This window comes from Podarcis melisellensis (assembly GCF_964234715.1).
Source record: "Podarcis melisellensis genome assembly, chromosome: 9".
In the NCBI taxonomy this organism is placed as follows: domain Eukaryota; kingdom Metazoa; phylum Chordata; class Lepidosauria; order Squamata; family Lacertidae; genus Podarcis; species Podarcis melisellensis.
The window spans coordinates 26,136,869-26,154,157 of record NC_138541.1 but is presented as its reverse complement, the minus strand read 5'-3'; positions in this window follow the sequence as shown (position 1 = coordinate 26,154,157).

The following is a 17,289-nucleotide window of genomic DNA, read 5'->3' as shown; positions in this document are numbered from 1 at the left end:
CTCTGCTATACTCTGCTGTGTGACGACTGTCTTCTTGTGGAAGTGAATCCGGTGCTCACAACTTCAAGCTGTGAGTCCACAGCACTTTGACCTGTTCCTGTCCAGAAGGTGGTCTCTGGAAGTGCTACCCAGCTCGCCTAGCCCAGTCGGGGCTGAAGTGTATTAGTCCAGTTGGTGGCACTGGCTCAAGGGCGATGCTGACAGGAACTGCTTCTTTTTTCCATCTATGGGCATGGAGTCACATACAAAAATTATATCTTCTGTTCTTTGGGTACCTCTGAACCTAAGAGAAAAGCTTCTAGTTTTTAAAGAGAGGTTATCTTCAACATTTTTTAAAGCTCATTATAAATCATTTCCCAGAAATCTTTTACTACCTTACATGACCACCACATATGGAAAAATGAACCCTCTTTCTCTTTACACTTCCAACAGATATCTGGTTCTGATCTATACATTTTTGCTAACTTACTAGGAGTCCGATACCATCTAAAAAACATCATTTTCAGGTAATTTTCTTTTATCATGTAGCACTCTGTAAATTTCAAATCTACATTCCACAGTCTTTTCGATGCTGCCGTTTCAATATTATGTCCTATATCCTTTGCCCAGCAAACTCTTAGTTTTGCTGAGGAACAGTGAGATGGAAAGGGTCATTGATTGCTCTCTCTGGCCATGGACAGTTCAGGAGGCTCCTTAGTTTACTGAGGAGCTGTAGGCAATGGAATAGACTGGACATCAGCTGGAGTACGGGTGTTGTAGGTCTCAGTGTGAATCTGACAGAGGTACGACTACATAGCTGTTCCTACCACAATGGTAACAAAAGAAGCATATATCTTTGCTTCTATTGAGTTCTCAGTGAATCGCCCAATAGAGATATTTAGACTGGTAAACAGGCTGGCCTAGAACAGGGTGATATCATTGACAATGGACCAGTCAATCACTCAGATCCATGCTGAACATGAGACTAGAATTGGTTCAAGTCTATAGCAGGCCCCTACAGCATCATCAATTTACACCTAGTGTGATCAGTTCCTATTGTTGCAGCCCAAGGATGTGAAAAAGATGCTTACGGCAGTGAGGCCAACAACATGCCTTCTGGATTCCTGGCCATTATGGCTGATACAGTATTTTAACAGGCTCCTGAACTAGATGGTTAAAGGGTTTCTTCTAGTTTCTCTTCTAATTTCTGAGAAATCACATTTGAAGATAACTGAGGAGAAACAGGTTGTCCACCCCTGCCTTTAGAATCTTTGAAAGCTCAGTTCATAGAAGGTCTTTCTCCACTCCCAGAAGTAGGCAGTGCAGAGGCTGACTCTCAGTCTTAGAAAGCACACAATGAAGAATGTATTCTATGTATTTTCCTGTCTTCTAGCCTAAGTAGGCTGGTAGGAATGTACAGCCTCTGCTGTAGATTTATCTGCACATAAATTATGCCGTGCTCCCATTGGATTGTGAAATTGAATTGTTTGCATACTTTTGTAATAGTCTCATGTACACATGACATATCATTGCATACCAAATGTGCAACATGGCTACAAGTTGCAATGGTTGGTCTGCCAGCTACAGCCCCTTTTGGACTGCAATGACTTGGCCACTGTACTCTGGTAACTTCCAGCTTGAATTATTGCAATGCGCTCTACATGGTGTTCTTAGTGTTAGACCCAATGGTCTCTCTTGGTAGTTGCACTGCCCTCAAAAGCTTGGGTGTGGGTGCCCCAGGAGTTGTTGAGGTCATTCAGCCCTGCCTTGTGAAATAAAGAATGAGTGGGCACCACAAGAAAAGCCATCTATGTTAGTGTCCTTAAGTGGAGCGAGTGAAATCAAAAAAATGTGTGTAGGCCACACAGTCATTCAGGCACTCTGTTCTATATTTTGCTGGCAGGATCACTGTTTCTTGTGCTCATTGAATTCCGTAAAAATGTTAAAATGTGTGCATTGTGCAGATGAGATAATAAAGGCATGGATAGATGGTTCTGAAACCAAGAGCTTAGAGTTTATGCTGGAAATTATGCCAATTGTGACACAAGTCCAATTCTATTGCTCCTTTTGTGTTTGCTGTTGATGTGTAAATGTTTTTTGAATCTAATCCAATCTTCCCAGTCCCAACCCTCACTACCTATTGCATGTGCAATTATCAGGGCTGTTTCAGAGCAACTGGTATTTCCTGCAAATTTTGATTCTTTGAACCACTCTAAGCCACCTGTTGAAACCTCTTTGAAGAAGCGCATAAAAGTACTCACCATTGTGTGAAAAATGGCAGTGATGTAAATGCAATCCTGCAAAATTTAGCAGCTAGGGCAGGAGCAAGCCCATTCAGCTCTTTTAATACAGTCCTAGTGCCAGGTCAAACAGGCAAGGTGGCCAGTTTATTAATCACACAGAAAAAAGAAAGATGTGAACCATTATTATGCAGAAATGCTCTGCTGCAGTTTGTGATCATTACAGTTGTGTGCCAAGGCCCCATGACCCCACAATTCCGCAAGGTAAAGAATATCACACAGGACAACAGCATACAGTGGTACCTCGGGTTACATATGCTTCTGGTTACATACGCTTCAGGTTACAGACTCCACTAACCCAGAAATAGTACCTTGGGTTAAGAACTTTGCTTCAGGATGAGAAGAGAAATTGTGCTCCGGCTGCGCAGCAGCAGCAGGAGGCCCCATTAGCTAAACTGGTGCTTCAGGTTAAGAACAGTTTCAGGTTAAGAATGGACCTCTGGAACGAATTAAATACTTAACCCAAGGTACCACTGTATTGGGTTTTGGCTTGATTATGGCTACAACTTTTATTGGTTACAGTAGAGAATGGTTTGGAGTAGACATTGGGTAAACCCATTGCAATTCCGCTCTGACCCTTCTGCTGGCACTGCATCTAAGGGTAAACCACATCTTGAAGGGGTGCTCTCTGACATACATCAAATTAGGGTACCCCTGCAGGGTCCCTGTTGAAGTAGTGGTATGGCCCTAGCCCACTCTGAGCATCAGACAGAAGCCACTCCTCCTGGATCCTTTTAACAGGATACCCTTTCCCATGGAGGGACCGGCAGAGGCTACAAATTCCCCTCCAGCCAAGATCTAGGCCAGGGGTCAGCAAACTTTTTCCGCAGGGGGCTGGTCCACTGTCCCTCAGACCTTGTGGAGGGCCGGACTATATAAAATGGAATATAAAACCAAATATAAAACTGAATTCCTATGCACACTGTGAGGGGGGCAAGTAGTCCTCCTCCCCACACACACCCCAGCTCCAGCCGCCTTCTTGGTTTGCTGCCTGCCTCATTTGCCGAAGGGATGGCGGCAGCAGCGGCGTGAAACGGGCTTCCTCCCTGCCTAGTGAAAGAAGGCACTGCGCTTACCTTCCCAGGGGCTGCCACCACCACCGTTGCCGCTGCTTCTTCTTGTGAAGCGGGTAGGCAGAGCGAGCTCGTCCGCTCCATTCTCTGGCCCACAGGAGCACCAGGGCAGTGGTGGCGGTGATGGGAGCAAGAGGCCAAGCGGCGGTAGCTCTGCCAATCAAACCAGGCACAGCATTTGATTGGCAGAGACTTCCCTCGCCACTCTGAGGTAAACCAGGCGTGGCATTTGATTGGCAGAGCCACCGCAGCTCGCCTCTTCCTCCTGTTACCATCCCTGGGAGTCTCGACTTTGCAGCGGGTTCCGGCTTCGTGGTGTGGGGCAGATTTACAAGCCGGGGGGGGGGCCGCATTCAATCTCCAGGCCTTAGTTTGCCAACCCCTAATATAGGCTTACCCAATGCCTAACCACCTTACAAAGTTGTGATAATAGCTATGAGGTAGGCGAAAACCAGATGGCCGGTGCCAATTTGCCAAATGGAAAAATTCCTACCCAGCCTCAAATACAGCTGCCAGCTTGGTCCATAGCAAGGCCAAAGCACAAGTAAACACAATCAAATTAAGAGAGGGTGAGTGGGAGGTATGATGAAGAAAGGCCAAGGAAAACTATTGGACAGTCCACCATTTATTGACCCTGGGAACAGGCCCAAGTGAACCTTGGCTAGTAGGACCCACCGCCAGGGGAACGCCCCTCAAAGGCTGCCAGCATTGGTCAATCAGCTGGCAGCCAGGCGAACTGGTCTGCCATTTGCAGCTCACAATAATTGTGAAATTTATTCTACAATACTCTACAACATTACAAACATCCTATATGATCATAGAATGATAGAATCGTAGAGTTGGGAGGGATCCTGAGGGTCGTCTAGTTTAACCCCGCTGCAATGCAGGGATCTCAGCAAAAGCATCCATGACAGATGGCCATTCCATCTCTGTTTAAAAACCTCCAAGAAAGGAGACTCCACAACCTTATGAGGAAGACTGTTCCACTGCTGAACAGCTCTTACTGTCAGAAAGTTTTTTGTATGTTTAGTCAGAATCTGCTTTGAATCCATTGGTTGGGTCCTAGCCTCTGGAGCAGGAGAAAACAAACTTGCTCCATCTTCCGTGTGGCAGCCCATGAGAAATGTAGCATCGTAGTTAATTGTTCTGGCTGGTAACATACGTCAGCTACTCAGCCTCACACAATCTTGTGATGTTTGCTTGGAAGAAAGGTGTTCATTTTGGCTTAGTAAATTTGTTTATGGTTGCATTCTTAAAAAACAAACAAGCAAGTTACCGTATTTTTCGCTCTATAACACGCACCTGACCATAACACGCACATCGTTTTTAGAGGAGGAAAACAAGGGGAAAAACATTCTGAATGAAACAGTGGATGTATCATTTTTGTGCTTCATGCTGTGGCCACAGACATGTGATCTGATGGTGAATTTGGGGTGACCCAATGCAAAAATTCTGAGAATCCCTGTGAATCCATGCTTTGTAACCACATTTTTGCACCATTGCAGCCCCAGGCAACAGTGGGTGAGTGATTTTTGGGGCGCAGGCTGTAGCCATGGACATTTAACCGAAGAAACAAATAACCTAGCAATGTTACCTAGCAATGTTACGTATGTTTAGCCTAGAAACAAAGTAGGCACAACAGAAGCAAAACTCTGAGCTGACAAATTACTTCCCTTGATCTAGACACGATACTTCTGTTGATGCAGCCTAGAATAGCATTAGAGGGATGTGGGTGGTGCTGTGGTCTAAACCACAGAGCCTAGGTCAGTGGTTCAAATCCCTGCAACGGGATGAGCTCCCGTTGTTCGGTCGCAGCTCCTGCCCACCTAGCAGTTCGAAAGCACGTCAAAGTGCAAGCAGATAAATAGGTACCACTCTGCCTGGAAGGTAAACAGCATTTCCATGTGCTGCTCTGGTTTGCCAGAAGTGGCTTAGTCATGCTGGCCGCATGACCTGGAAGCTGTCTGCGGACAAACACCGGCTCCCTTGGCCTATAGAGCGAGATGAGCGCGCACCCTCAGTCATCCACAACTGGACCTAACAGTCAGGGGTACCTTTACCTTTTAGAATAGCATTAGCTTTTATGCTGCTGCATCACACTGTTGACTCATGTGAAGCTTGTGGTCCATCATGACCCCTAGATCCTTTTCACATGTATTGCTAGTAAGCCAGGTGTCTCCATGTTATATTTATGCATCTGGTTCCTCCTGCCTAAGTGCAGAACCTTACATTTGTCCCTATTGAAATTCATTCTGTTAGCTTGGACCCAGTTCTCCACTCTGTTAAGGTCATTTTGAATTCTAATTCTGTCTTCTACAGCATTAGCTACCCTTCCCAGTTTGGTGTCATCTACATATTTGATAAACATCCCCTCCATTCCTTCATCCAAGTCCTTTATAAAGATGTTGAACAACAATGGGCCCGAAAGAGAACCCCGTGGAACCCCACTGGTCACTTTTCCTCAAGATGACGAGGAACCATTAATAAGTACTCTTTGGGTTCGATCCACCAACCAGCTACAAATCCACTTAACATTTGTCTTCTTCAACTCACATTTTACCAGTTTCCTTGCAAGAATATCATGGGAGACTTTGTCAAAAGCCTTACTGAAATCAAGATACACTATGTCCACAGCATTCCCCTGATCCACCAAGCTTGATACTCCATCGAAAAGAAAAAAACGAGTTTCATCTGACATGACTTATTTTGAAAAACCCATGCTGGGTCTTAGTAATCACAGCATCATATATGGCATCATATATTGCATCAGGCATCATTTTTTATATCAGGTGTGGGGCAGGCAAAGACATGGCTGAACTAAAGGGAGTTTGCAGCCTCAGCAATCAGCTGAGCACCAGCAGCTGCAAAGCCTTGGGCACACTGCTTTGCAAGACTCAGCCATCAGCTGGTTATCTTCATGGGCAAAAATGGGTCATTCAATGTCTCTGTGACATTAGGTCAGGCATGACCAAACTTGGCTCTTCAGATGTTTTGGGAGGGCCCCACCCCTGCCTTAGGAAAACAGGTAAATAAGCTGCAGACAGCCCTGCCTGCCATACCTCCTCATCTAAGCACCCCTCAGCTTGCTTCAGGCCCACTCTGGCCCCAGTGGATTTGCAAAGAGCCCAGGGTTTCAGCCACATCAAAAAGCATTGTCTTTGAATCATAGATACTTACATGCCTGTGCATAAATCCCTTGAGTACAAACAAAGCTTTTGAGCTTTTACAGTAAGTTGCTCAATGCCAGAAACGAATTTTAGAAAAAGAATACAAGTACCCTGAGAATGAGGTACTACTTAAAAAGAAAACAAGAAATACACCTAACTTTCTCTACCTTACAAACAAACAAATGTATATTCTCTAAAAGCTATGAAAACTATATTTTATTCTCTAGGAAGCATAGAGGGGCAAGGAGGCATATTATATGTTTAAAGAAGGTTATTTACTTATTAAACTGGCTCTGTGGTGTCATTGTAGACGATGTGGACTGGCGCACAGAAAAAAAAGACTTTCAAAGATTTAATCCTGTATTAGATGCTTGTTACATAGACTCACAGTTTGTCAAGCATTACCCTCTAGTGGTGATAGATGGAAACACATGTGTCAAACCAGAATAATTCTACAGTCTCTTGAAGTTGTTTCATTACTTCACTGAAATTAATTTCATTATGAAAGAAGAAATCTAGCCTATAGCTGTTATGGCATATTGGGGACATAGGATGGACTGAATGTGGAAGGTATTGCTAAATAAATAAATAAGTAAAGTAATAAGTAATAAGTAAAAAAGCAACACAAATGACTATAGTTAAAAATTGGAAGCATTCTGAGAAAATTGGTAAAGAGGCGTGACATGAGAAGCAGACATCAGCAGGATTGCATCAGCAGGTGGTATTGAGGTATTGTGGTCCTGAGCCATTTAAGGCTTTATAGGTCAAAACCAGCACTTTGAATTGGGCCCCAAAACTAATTGACAGGCAGTAAAGTCAGGCCAAGAGGAATGCGGGTGGCGCTGTGGGTTAAACCACTGAGCCTAGGGCTTGCCGATCAGAAGGTCGTGGTTCAAATCCCTGCGATGGGGTGAGCTCCCGTTGCACGATCCCTGCTCCTGCCAACCTAGCAGTTCGAAAGCACCTCAAACTGCAAGTAGATAAATAGGTACCATTCTGGCGGGAAGGTAAACAGCGTTTCCGTGCGCTGCTTTGATTCACCAGAAGCGGCTTAGTCATGCTTGCCACATGACCTGGAAGCTGTACACCGGCTCCCTCAGCCAATAAAGTGAGATGAGCACTGCAACTCCAGAGTCGGTCACGACTGGACCTAATGGTCAGGGGTCCCTTTACTTTTAGAGAACAGTAATTAGGCTATCCCTTTGCAGACAGGGGTGCAGCTGGGCCACAGTCAAAGCTGATGAAAGGCATACCCAAGGAACCTTGCCCAAGAAGGAGTGATTAGCAACTGGCCTGTAGTTATTTAGTTTTCCAGAATCCAATGAGGGTTTCTTGAGTGACTTTACCACTGCCTCCTTCAAGCTGGCAAGGAACACGCCTGCTTGCTATGAAATATTAACCACCTCCCTGGCCCAGCCAGCTGTCCCCTCCCTGCTAGTTCTTATCATCCAAAAGGGGCAAGGGTCCAGAGTGCAAGTGGTTGCTCTAACAGATCCAGGCACCATGTCCACATCCTTGAGCATTACTAAAAGAAACAAAGAATACTTAATATTTTGTCCATCTGTCTTTCTTTTTCTTATCTGGATAAAACACAGTTAATGTGAGGAGAGCAGTTGGCAAAGGATCCAGGCAACAAAGTGAAAAATGTAGGGAATGTAGTACAATGAGTTTTTTATGTCCTTGAAATAAATTGTGAATATTTTTCCAACCAAGTCCTCTGTGGCCTTGACTCCAGCAAAGTCAAATAACTTACCTTGGTGGAAACCATCACCTTCACATCTCCATTCTTCTTCTTTTACTTAATTGATTATATTTTTCAGTAGTTGGTACAGATATGACATACAATATCACAGACTTTCTCTAATTCTACATTCTTGATGCCAACTCTGACAAAACGTAGAATCCAAACTAAGTGTCCAGTAGGTGATACTCCAGCTGCAGAGATAAGGCTTAGATGCCTCTGAACTGTATGTAACTGGTGCTTTTTGTCAGAACAAGACAGGATTCTGAAAGATAAAATACATTACGTTTTCGTTGTTGGGGGTAAACAGCTTAGTCAATTTCCCCCCTCTAGATGTCCCATCATACTCAAATAATTGTTGTTGTTTAGTCGTTTAGTCGTGTCCGACTCTTCGTGACCCCATGGACCAGAGCACGCCAGGCACTCCTGTCTTCCACTGCCTCCCGCAGTTTGGTCAAACTCATGCTGGTAACCTCGAAAACACTATTCAACCATCTCGTCCTCTGTCGTCCCCTTCTCCTTGTGCCCTCCATCTTTCCCAACATCAGGGTCTTCTCCAGGGAGTCTTCTCTTCTCATGAGGTGGCCAAAGTACTGGAGCCTCAGCTTCACAATCTGTCCTTCCAGTGAGCACTCAGGGCTGATTTCCTTAAGAATGGAGAGGTTTGATCTTCTTGCAGTCCATGGGACTCTCAAGAGTCTCCTCCAGCACCATAATTCAAAAGCATCAATTCTTCGGCGATCAGCCTTCTTTATGGTCCAGCTCTCACTTCCATACATCACTACTGGGAAAACCATAGCTTTAACTATACGAACCTTTGTTGGCAAGGTGATGTCTCTACTTCTCAAGATGCTGTCTAGGCCTGTCATTGCCCTTCTCCCAAGAAGCAGGCGTCTTTTAATTTCATGGCTGCTGTCACCATCTGCAGTGATCATGGAGCCCAAGAAAGTAAAATCTCTCACTGTCTCCATTCCTCCCCCCTCCTTCTATTTGCCAGGAGGTGATGGGACCAGTGGCCATGATCTTCATTTTTTTGATGCTGAGTTTCAGACCATATTTTGCGCTCTCCTCTTTCACCCTCATTAAAAGGTTCTTTAATTCCTCCTCACTTTCTGCCATCAAGGTTGTGTCATCTGCATATAATAGTACAAATACATATTTCAATGTGCACAGCAGGTTCAATTCTATACCCAGGTACTCTACCCAATTCAGCAGGGTAAACCCAAGACTGCCTGTGGCAAAGGACAAGGTGGAACCTTTGCCCATTCCATGGACTAGGCTGGCTGTTGAATCTTATTTCAGCAATTGGACAGTATCTTCTATAACATCTAAGGCCAGCAGGCTGGCACAGGGCTAGGCAGGAGGCACACACTGCTCTGTCCTCTAGCTTCTTGCCACTGCTGCCCTCCACTCACTGCCTCCTGAGCAGCCTAATAAAAATGTGGGAGATACAAGGCCATGCATTGCCTGCTTCCTCCATCCTGACTGGCAAGACTCTGCATGATCTGGAACCCGACAGGGTTTCTGATCATGGGGCATCTTGTAAGCCCATTCAGGTAACCACACTTACCAGTTCCCTTCAGACCTTGCCACACAAGTGTGCTATTGTGCACAGCCCCGTGCCTTTCAATAGCTTAAGAGCCTGCTGGATCATGGCCATGGCTCCCCTGCTACGGTATCCTGTTCTCACAGTAGCCAACCAAATGGGATGCTCAAAAGCATGAGTGCTCATATCACTCAGCCCACGTGATTCCCAACAACTACTACTACAACATTTTACTTATACCCCACCCATCCAACTGTTGCCCCAGCCACTCTGAGTGACTTCCAACATAATATAAAAAGACAGTGATAGAAGACTGCCTCTGACAGTTTCCTACACACTTACAGTTTTATAATGCCCTGAGCACAGCTTCTCTCTTACAGAACTCATGGAATGTTTTTTTGAAATATGAATTCTAAACGCAGGCAACAAGTTCATACATATAAGAATACAGCAAAAACACTAAAGGATGAAAGAAACTCACTGATGATGATGATGATGATGATGATAGTCTGTCACTGAAAGACAGTAGACAAATCGGTAATGGGATGGACTGTCAAAGTCTTGCCGCTCACTTTACATGGAAAGCTTACCCAATATCATAGAGCTGGCAGAGGACATAAAATAATGAAGGTCAAATTTCCAGATACTTGGATTCCTTTCATAATGTTTATCAGCAAGGATACTCCAGCAATTATCTTGTCTTTGGTGCATGTGAGGCTATAGCGATATGTGTGTCCGTGGATTTGTTGATGCTTTAATGTCTTGCAGCAGAAACTATGCAATGTGTCAAGAACACCGCCATTTCAGCATTGGTTTTCATAGTTTATTATTGCAACAGGAAAAAAAAACGTTTTTAAACCTGATAACAATATGCTTGTGGAATAACTAGCTCACTAAGTTACCGGTATATATGAGATCATACTCAGTGGCAGACAGCATGGCGAGGTGGCAGCTCTCACCTGACCTCCCAACATCTGACTCACTATTGCATATGTGGTGCCATAGGGGGGCAAGGGCAATTGCTTTGCCCAAAGCGAGGTCACCCTGACTTGCCCCCATTTCTGAACTCTTGTCATTTGCATACAAGCCTATTTTTTTCTTTTTCGCCCACCTAGAAACATACTTTGCCCCTTCTCTGCCCCACTTTTTTTCTGGTGCCACCACTGCACTGCTGCTTACCAAGTGGAAAGGGAGCAAGGTGGCAAGGAGGTCAGTGCAGTGTAAGCACACAGGTGGAGCCAATCCAGCTCTTCTGCCAGCATGTTTGCACCATGCTAACCTCTCCGCCGTCTCACCCCTCCCCTTCCGTGTAAGTAGCATCAACTCAGCTTTCGGAAGTTCAGGTGAGCAGCAGCACCCCACCATGCTGTTTGCTAGTGATCATACATCTTTGTCAGAAATGCATGCTGCGTAAAGGTGACCGGGAGACAGGCAAGTTTGCATGAGAGGGAAGGGAAGAAATGCCTCCTTCCTAAGGGGAAGGGGTCATGCTGAAGAAAAATAGGAAATGAGATAAAAGGTGTTCATTAATACAGTTTGGTTGGTAAGTTTTGTGGCACCACCTCCTGGTGGCAGAGACTTTCAATCGGCTTATCTCCCCTGTGTGATGCTTCCTACTACATAGAGAGGCACACATGCAGTGCGGGATATAATAACACTTGTTCTCAGCATGCTACATCAGCTGTGCAATACAGTCTTAATGGCTGCTCTCTGTTCCCACTTTGAAGGGAAGAGTGATAATTAACATCTCATGGGGTCCTGCTTCACATACAGGCTGCTTCACATACAGACGTGGAAAATCATTTATGTATTTATTCCTTTATATATTTCACAAAATTTATACACCGCCTGATTGTTAAAAACCTCAATGCAGTTTACAAAAAGGTAAAACAATAAAATGAAGAAAAACATTACCAACCATACTTTAAAAGATACAAAAGTTAAAATACTAAAACAGAATAAAATTACCTCAACTTTCTAAGCATCTAGGCAGACTTGCCTAAACAGGAATGGTTTTAGCAGGCACTGAAGAGAGTTCAGTGACATCAGGTGAGCCTTCTGATTGTTCATTTGCTGGGCACTCCTAGCTGTCTAATTGAAGAGACAATTTAGATCAGGGAATGGTGATGCGGAAACAGTGCCTCAGCCCAGTGCCCCTGTAAAGTTGCTCGTGAGATAAAATCAAAATGTTACGAGATCTGGTCATGGATCTCCCTAATTTCATCGGCAGGGTGCTGGACTACATGCGCTTTGCAGTCTCTTCTAATTCTTATTCTGTGGTTGGAAGACACTGTGATGCAGTGGCTACTACACTTACAACCAGAGAGACAGAATTCAAATCCCTACTCAGTTATGAAGGATTTTAGGCTGGTCCGCAGAAAGCCACTATCTAATGTTTAAGGCTTACAGGATTGTTGCGAGGGAATAAATGGGAAATGGACATGTCGAACTTCTTCAAGCCTGAACTTCTTCATTGAAGGATGAGATACAAATGGGGGGGGGGGAAATCTTGATATTAAATAGTAATAATAAATGCTACAGACAGTTGTGCTTGGAGACATTGAACAGGAGTTATAAGTGTGCTTTTATGCAAGGTTGCCATGGCAAGGCTCTGAAGAAATTCTTTTGGAGGAGCTATGGAATCACACGGTTGGTCTGAGTCATTAGGACAATGAATCTGCAGAACTCTGAATAAGGAATCCCATTGTATATTTTGAATTCACCTATATCCTTTCTCTTCTTCTCCACAGCAGGGTTTACTATACTCTGCAAAATAAAAGGTTTTAAATCTACAAGAGAATTAAATACCAAAAAGTCATCCACTGCTCACTTTTCTCTCACTTTTAAAATACTTGCTCCTAAGGTAGGCCTTGGGCAATCTTTTGGATTCATTTCTCTCTCTTTATCATTCCATTATATTGAAAATAATAATAATAATAATAATAATAATAATAATAATAATAATTTGCCACTCTTACTGTTTGAAATATACTTTCTGTCAATTCCCCCCCCCCAATTGCACAGATTTTTAAACACAAAATAAATGCAGACCACCAGGACAGTTTTGCATGGAACCATGCTGTCAAAAGCAATCCAACATTTGATTAATCTCGATACCTCAATACTCCATTATTTTTATCCGGGATAAGAAGATAAGAACACAAGTAATCCTGTGCATCATTTGAATGTTAGATTACAATGCACTGACCCTGTAATAGTCATCCTAGTCTTTTCCATTGCTAGACCAAAGTGAGATCCAAATGTATTATAATCACAGTAGCCCCAAATAATAATGGCTTAATCTGACCTCAATGTGTCTCTCTGTGTGCTTGCTCTTCCCCTGTCTTTAGGCACAACTTTTTTATCTTCATATCTGAGCATCGGTGGTTTGGTGCAAGAGGTTTGTGGTTTTGAGAACGTCCTTAAACAACAGGCTTTTTATCAGTTACCGTACATAGGGTTAAAAGCTGACGCCTTAGAGCCAAAACAACATAATGTAATATCATTGATAGGTAAAATCCTTTGAAGTTCCTAAAAGAGAGACAGGCCTGTACATCTACACACATTCTAAGTACATGTGTTATTCAGAGTGCTGAACCTCTAGATCTGAACATCTCACCTTCCTTGTGTTGTTCTTCTGTGGGGTATATGTTTAGAACTATCTCTATGCCAGCATGAGCTTTTAGTAAAATTGCTTTCAGGAACACAAAATTGGTTGTTGCTGATGTAGGTAAATGGGTTTTTGTAGATTAGAATATTGGCTATTGTAACTGCTTCAACTATCTATATAAAAAGTAATATCAACATTTGAAAAACAACTACCGGTAGTTATTTACATCACAGATAGTGATTGCCAAGAATGAAAAGGAACTGAATTAATCGGCAACAGACAAATGGCTTCAAAATGCCTGACAGACTTTGATAATGATGATAATAATGATAAATATTATTCACTTCATGAGACTCTGTGAAAATAGACAATCCACATGTGGACAATTAGAGGCCTTATATGATATAGTGGAACAGAACTTAAGCCAACCAAGGAGTCTGGCAGGAAATATTGAATATGATTTGCAACATCTTTTCTGGTGACAGAAACCAAATTTTCCATCCTTGTTTGCTCATTTATTTGTTTTGCTTCTTGTTTTACTTTATGAAAATAATGCCAAAAAAGTACGGCTTATTTGCATGTGTATTGTTATAAGTTGTGGGTGAGGGCCTGTATGCTTGAGCCCCCTTCTAATTTCTGGCTGCAGCATGATAGCCGGCCTAGCTTCCTGGCGAGGTAATGGCCCTCTAAATATGAGCCATTAAGGTAACAAAGGAAGTGGCTCTGTGACAGACAGCATATGGGTGGACCCCGTTTCTCAACTCATGGTAGCAAGACAAAAACCAGAGGGGTTTTTCCCCCTTTAAAAAATATTTTTATTAAAGATTTTATTGGGTTACAGATGTACATACTGTATATCATTTTTGTTTTCAGATCAGTTATATTCGTTGTGAGACTTAAATGTTGTATACAGTATATCTGCCAATCACCCATTCCCACCACCCTTCTGAGTAATACCCCTCCCCACCTTCTCACTATATAGAAGGGTCTGGTGTCTTCTGTTTCAGTGTATCTGAAGAAGTGTGCATGCACACAAAAGCTCATACCAAGAACTAACTTAGTTGGTCTTTAAGGTGCTACTGGAAGGAATTTTTTTGTATACAGTATAAGTTTGGGGAAGAAGAGAGGGAGAGAGGAGAGGGGAGAGAGAGAGAGAGAGAGAGAGAGAGAGAGAGAGAGAGAGAGAGAGAGAGAGAAGGGGGGTGAGATGGATTTAAAGGGAGGTTTAGACCACAGTGTGGTCCATTGGGTAGAATTTATTTCATAGCCTATGTCATGGGGTTTGTGGGTTCTGGAGCAGTATTAGTTAAGTTATGTGAGCTAGAAGCTAAAAACTGGCAGGCAGCAGGCTTGACAGTTGGGCAACAGAGCTATATGCTTGACAACATCCATTTCACACCAGCAGTTGATAAGCCATCATTGCTCTTTCACAATGCGTTCTGTTATGTTGTGCAGAGTTTTATCATAAAATCTTGCCCCAGGGTTGTGACAAACATGTTTACAGAGCAGCTAATGTTGCAAAACTGCTTCAGGTGTCGATAGAAACAGATATTCTTTTGTTCATCTCACCTGTACATTTTCTTTCTAAAGCATTGTGTCAGGATTATTGTGAAGACAGGGGGGTTTTTGCATCCCCAGAACAATTGTAAAACTCCAGATGGTAACTATACAGTGTGTTATGATCTGGTCTGGAGCAGACCATCAATACTAGATCATAAATAAGAACTCTTTATTGTAAATACCTGATTTCCAAAAAGGACATTAGGGACATCTTAACTGAGCATTGGGAGCAATGAATGATAGAATGAAATATTCAGTGTGTAAAGCCTTTACCTATTTGTGCGGGAAATTTTTTCATCTAGTTTTAAAAACAATTCGCATGGTTGTAAAAACCTCTTAGTCTAATGGCACATGTGCCATATGGTGCTACAGCATACTAAAAAGCTGAGAACAGTTTAGGGCATATGGCAGAATTAATAATCCATCTGATTTACAGTACGATCCTATTGAAAACACTGGGACTGATTTGTGCTGCACACAATTTATTTCCAACCAGCTTCCACTTGGAGCAGCTCTTGCATAAGCTCCATTTAAATAAATGTAGACTCTGCAAAGCATAGCTGGGGTTCTTACTATACATCTCCCATTTGTCTCAGCAAGGTTTTGTACAGGTAGATTGGGGCCAACAATGGTATCTTTTATCATTGCTGCAATTGGTGATGGATATGTGAGTATCAAACAAAGTGGATCATCAAAGTGACCCAGATTATGCCATCCTTTGCTGTTGTCTGCCAATCTAGTCAAACAGTTTGCCTGCTCATTTTTGTCAATAACTTATAGTACTATGGTCAAAATGTAAAGCGTATGACTTTAGATCAGGACAGCCCAATTTCTTGTACCAAGTGGGCCACAAGAGTACTTTGACATGGAATCTGTGCCAGGATGGGGGAGCAAGGCAAAAAAATAGATGCCCCTCTGTGATGGCCTGGGAATCCGATTCAGAGGCTGAACCGGAGGAATCCCAGCCTGCACAGGAGTCCCCGCCTCCAGGGCCGGCTGAACTGGGGCAGGGCCTTGGATCTGAAGAGCCGGCACCTGTGCCGGAGCCTCAGGAGCAGGCACCAGGTGATTCCACTCTAGCTCCAGAGGTGATTAAGGACACAGTGCCTACAGGTGCGCCTCTCCCGGCCCTGCCAGAGGAAGGAGAGTCTCCCCCTGGGTCCAGTAACTCCCCAGCCTCTCCTGAACTGCAGAGGCTTAGGGCAGAGAGGTGGAGGGAACTGGTTTCTCCCAGGAGGAGTGCTCGCCTTAAGGCCAAGAGAGGCGGGTCTCCTGGGGGCCGGGACTGCCCCTGGCCTCAGAGCAGATAAAGGCCAGTCAGCCCGGTCCCAGGTTGTGGGAGCAACGTCGTTGTTGAGTACCTGTTCCTGCCCGGACCCAGACTTGACTCTCCAGTGTTCCTGTCCCCGCCCGGCTTCCTGCTTCGGACCTCACCCCGCTCCTTGTGGACTGTTTCCAGGCTAGTGACCGAGGACCGGACTTTGACTACACCAATGGTAACCTTCCCCCCGGGACCAGCACACCTTCACAGCCCACACACTGCCTTCCCAAAGCCAAGTAAGTGAGGCAATTGGTCTTGGGAAGGAGGAAGGAGGCTCTGGCAGAGTCCTAGAGCCCTCCAGCCTCCTTCTCAAAGCTACAAAGCACTAACTAGGCTTTGGAAAGGAGGGTGGGGGATTCTAGGACCCTGTCAGAGCCCTCATGCCTCGTTTCCAAAGCCCAGCACCTTTACCCAGTTTTGGGTCTACTCTGAATAATAGTTAGCTGAACACAACCCAAATATTGGATTCTTTGCAATAGTGTGGAAAGAAACACAATGACCCACTAAAAATACATTTTTCATTGTTACAAGATTTAATGGCATTCTCTATGTGAACTGTATTTTTGATAGTGAAGGGTTAGAAACTGCATAGCAATGTTCTACTGTTGTGTAAATATTATAGAGACAAAAACCTCAAATGCATCTGCCCTTTGATTGCTCTCTTCCCAGGAAAGTCTTTAGAGGGATATAAAATCTTCTTGGTCATAGATTTACAACTTTATGGAATTGCATCAGTGGCAAAAATTGAATTCCAAGTAGAGCTGAGCCAAGTTTCTCCAACAACATTATCCTGACAACATTCCTGAGGCTTTCCATTTTCTCCCACTCCTAGGAAAAGGGGCCACTTTGCACAATTCTCCTTGAATATTCGTCACCATTTTGGTCAGGTTGCACACACCATTCTGTCCCTGTCACACATGGGTGTAGCCAGGGTTTATTTTAGGGGGGCACGCTTCTTGTTGGGGGGGGTAGAACTGAGTTCTCTGCAATGC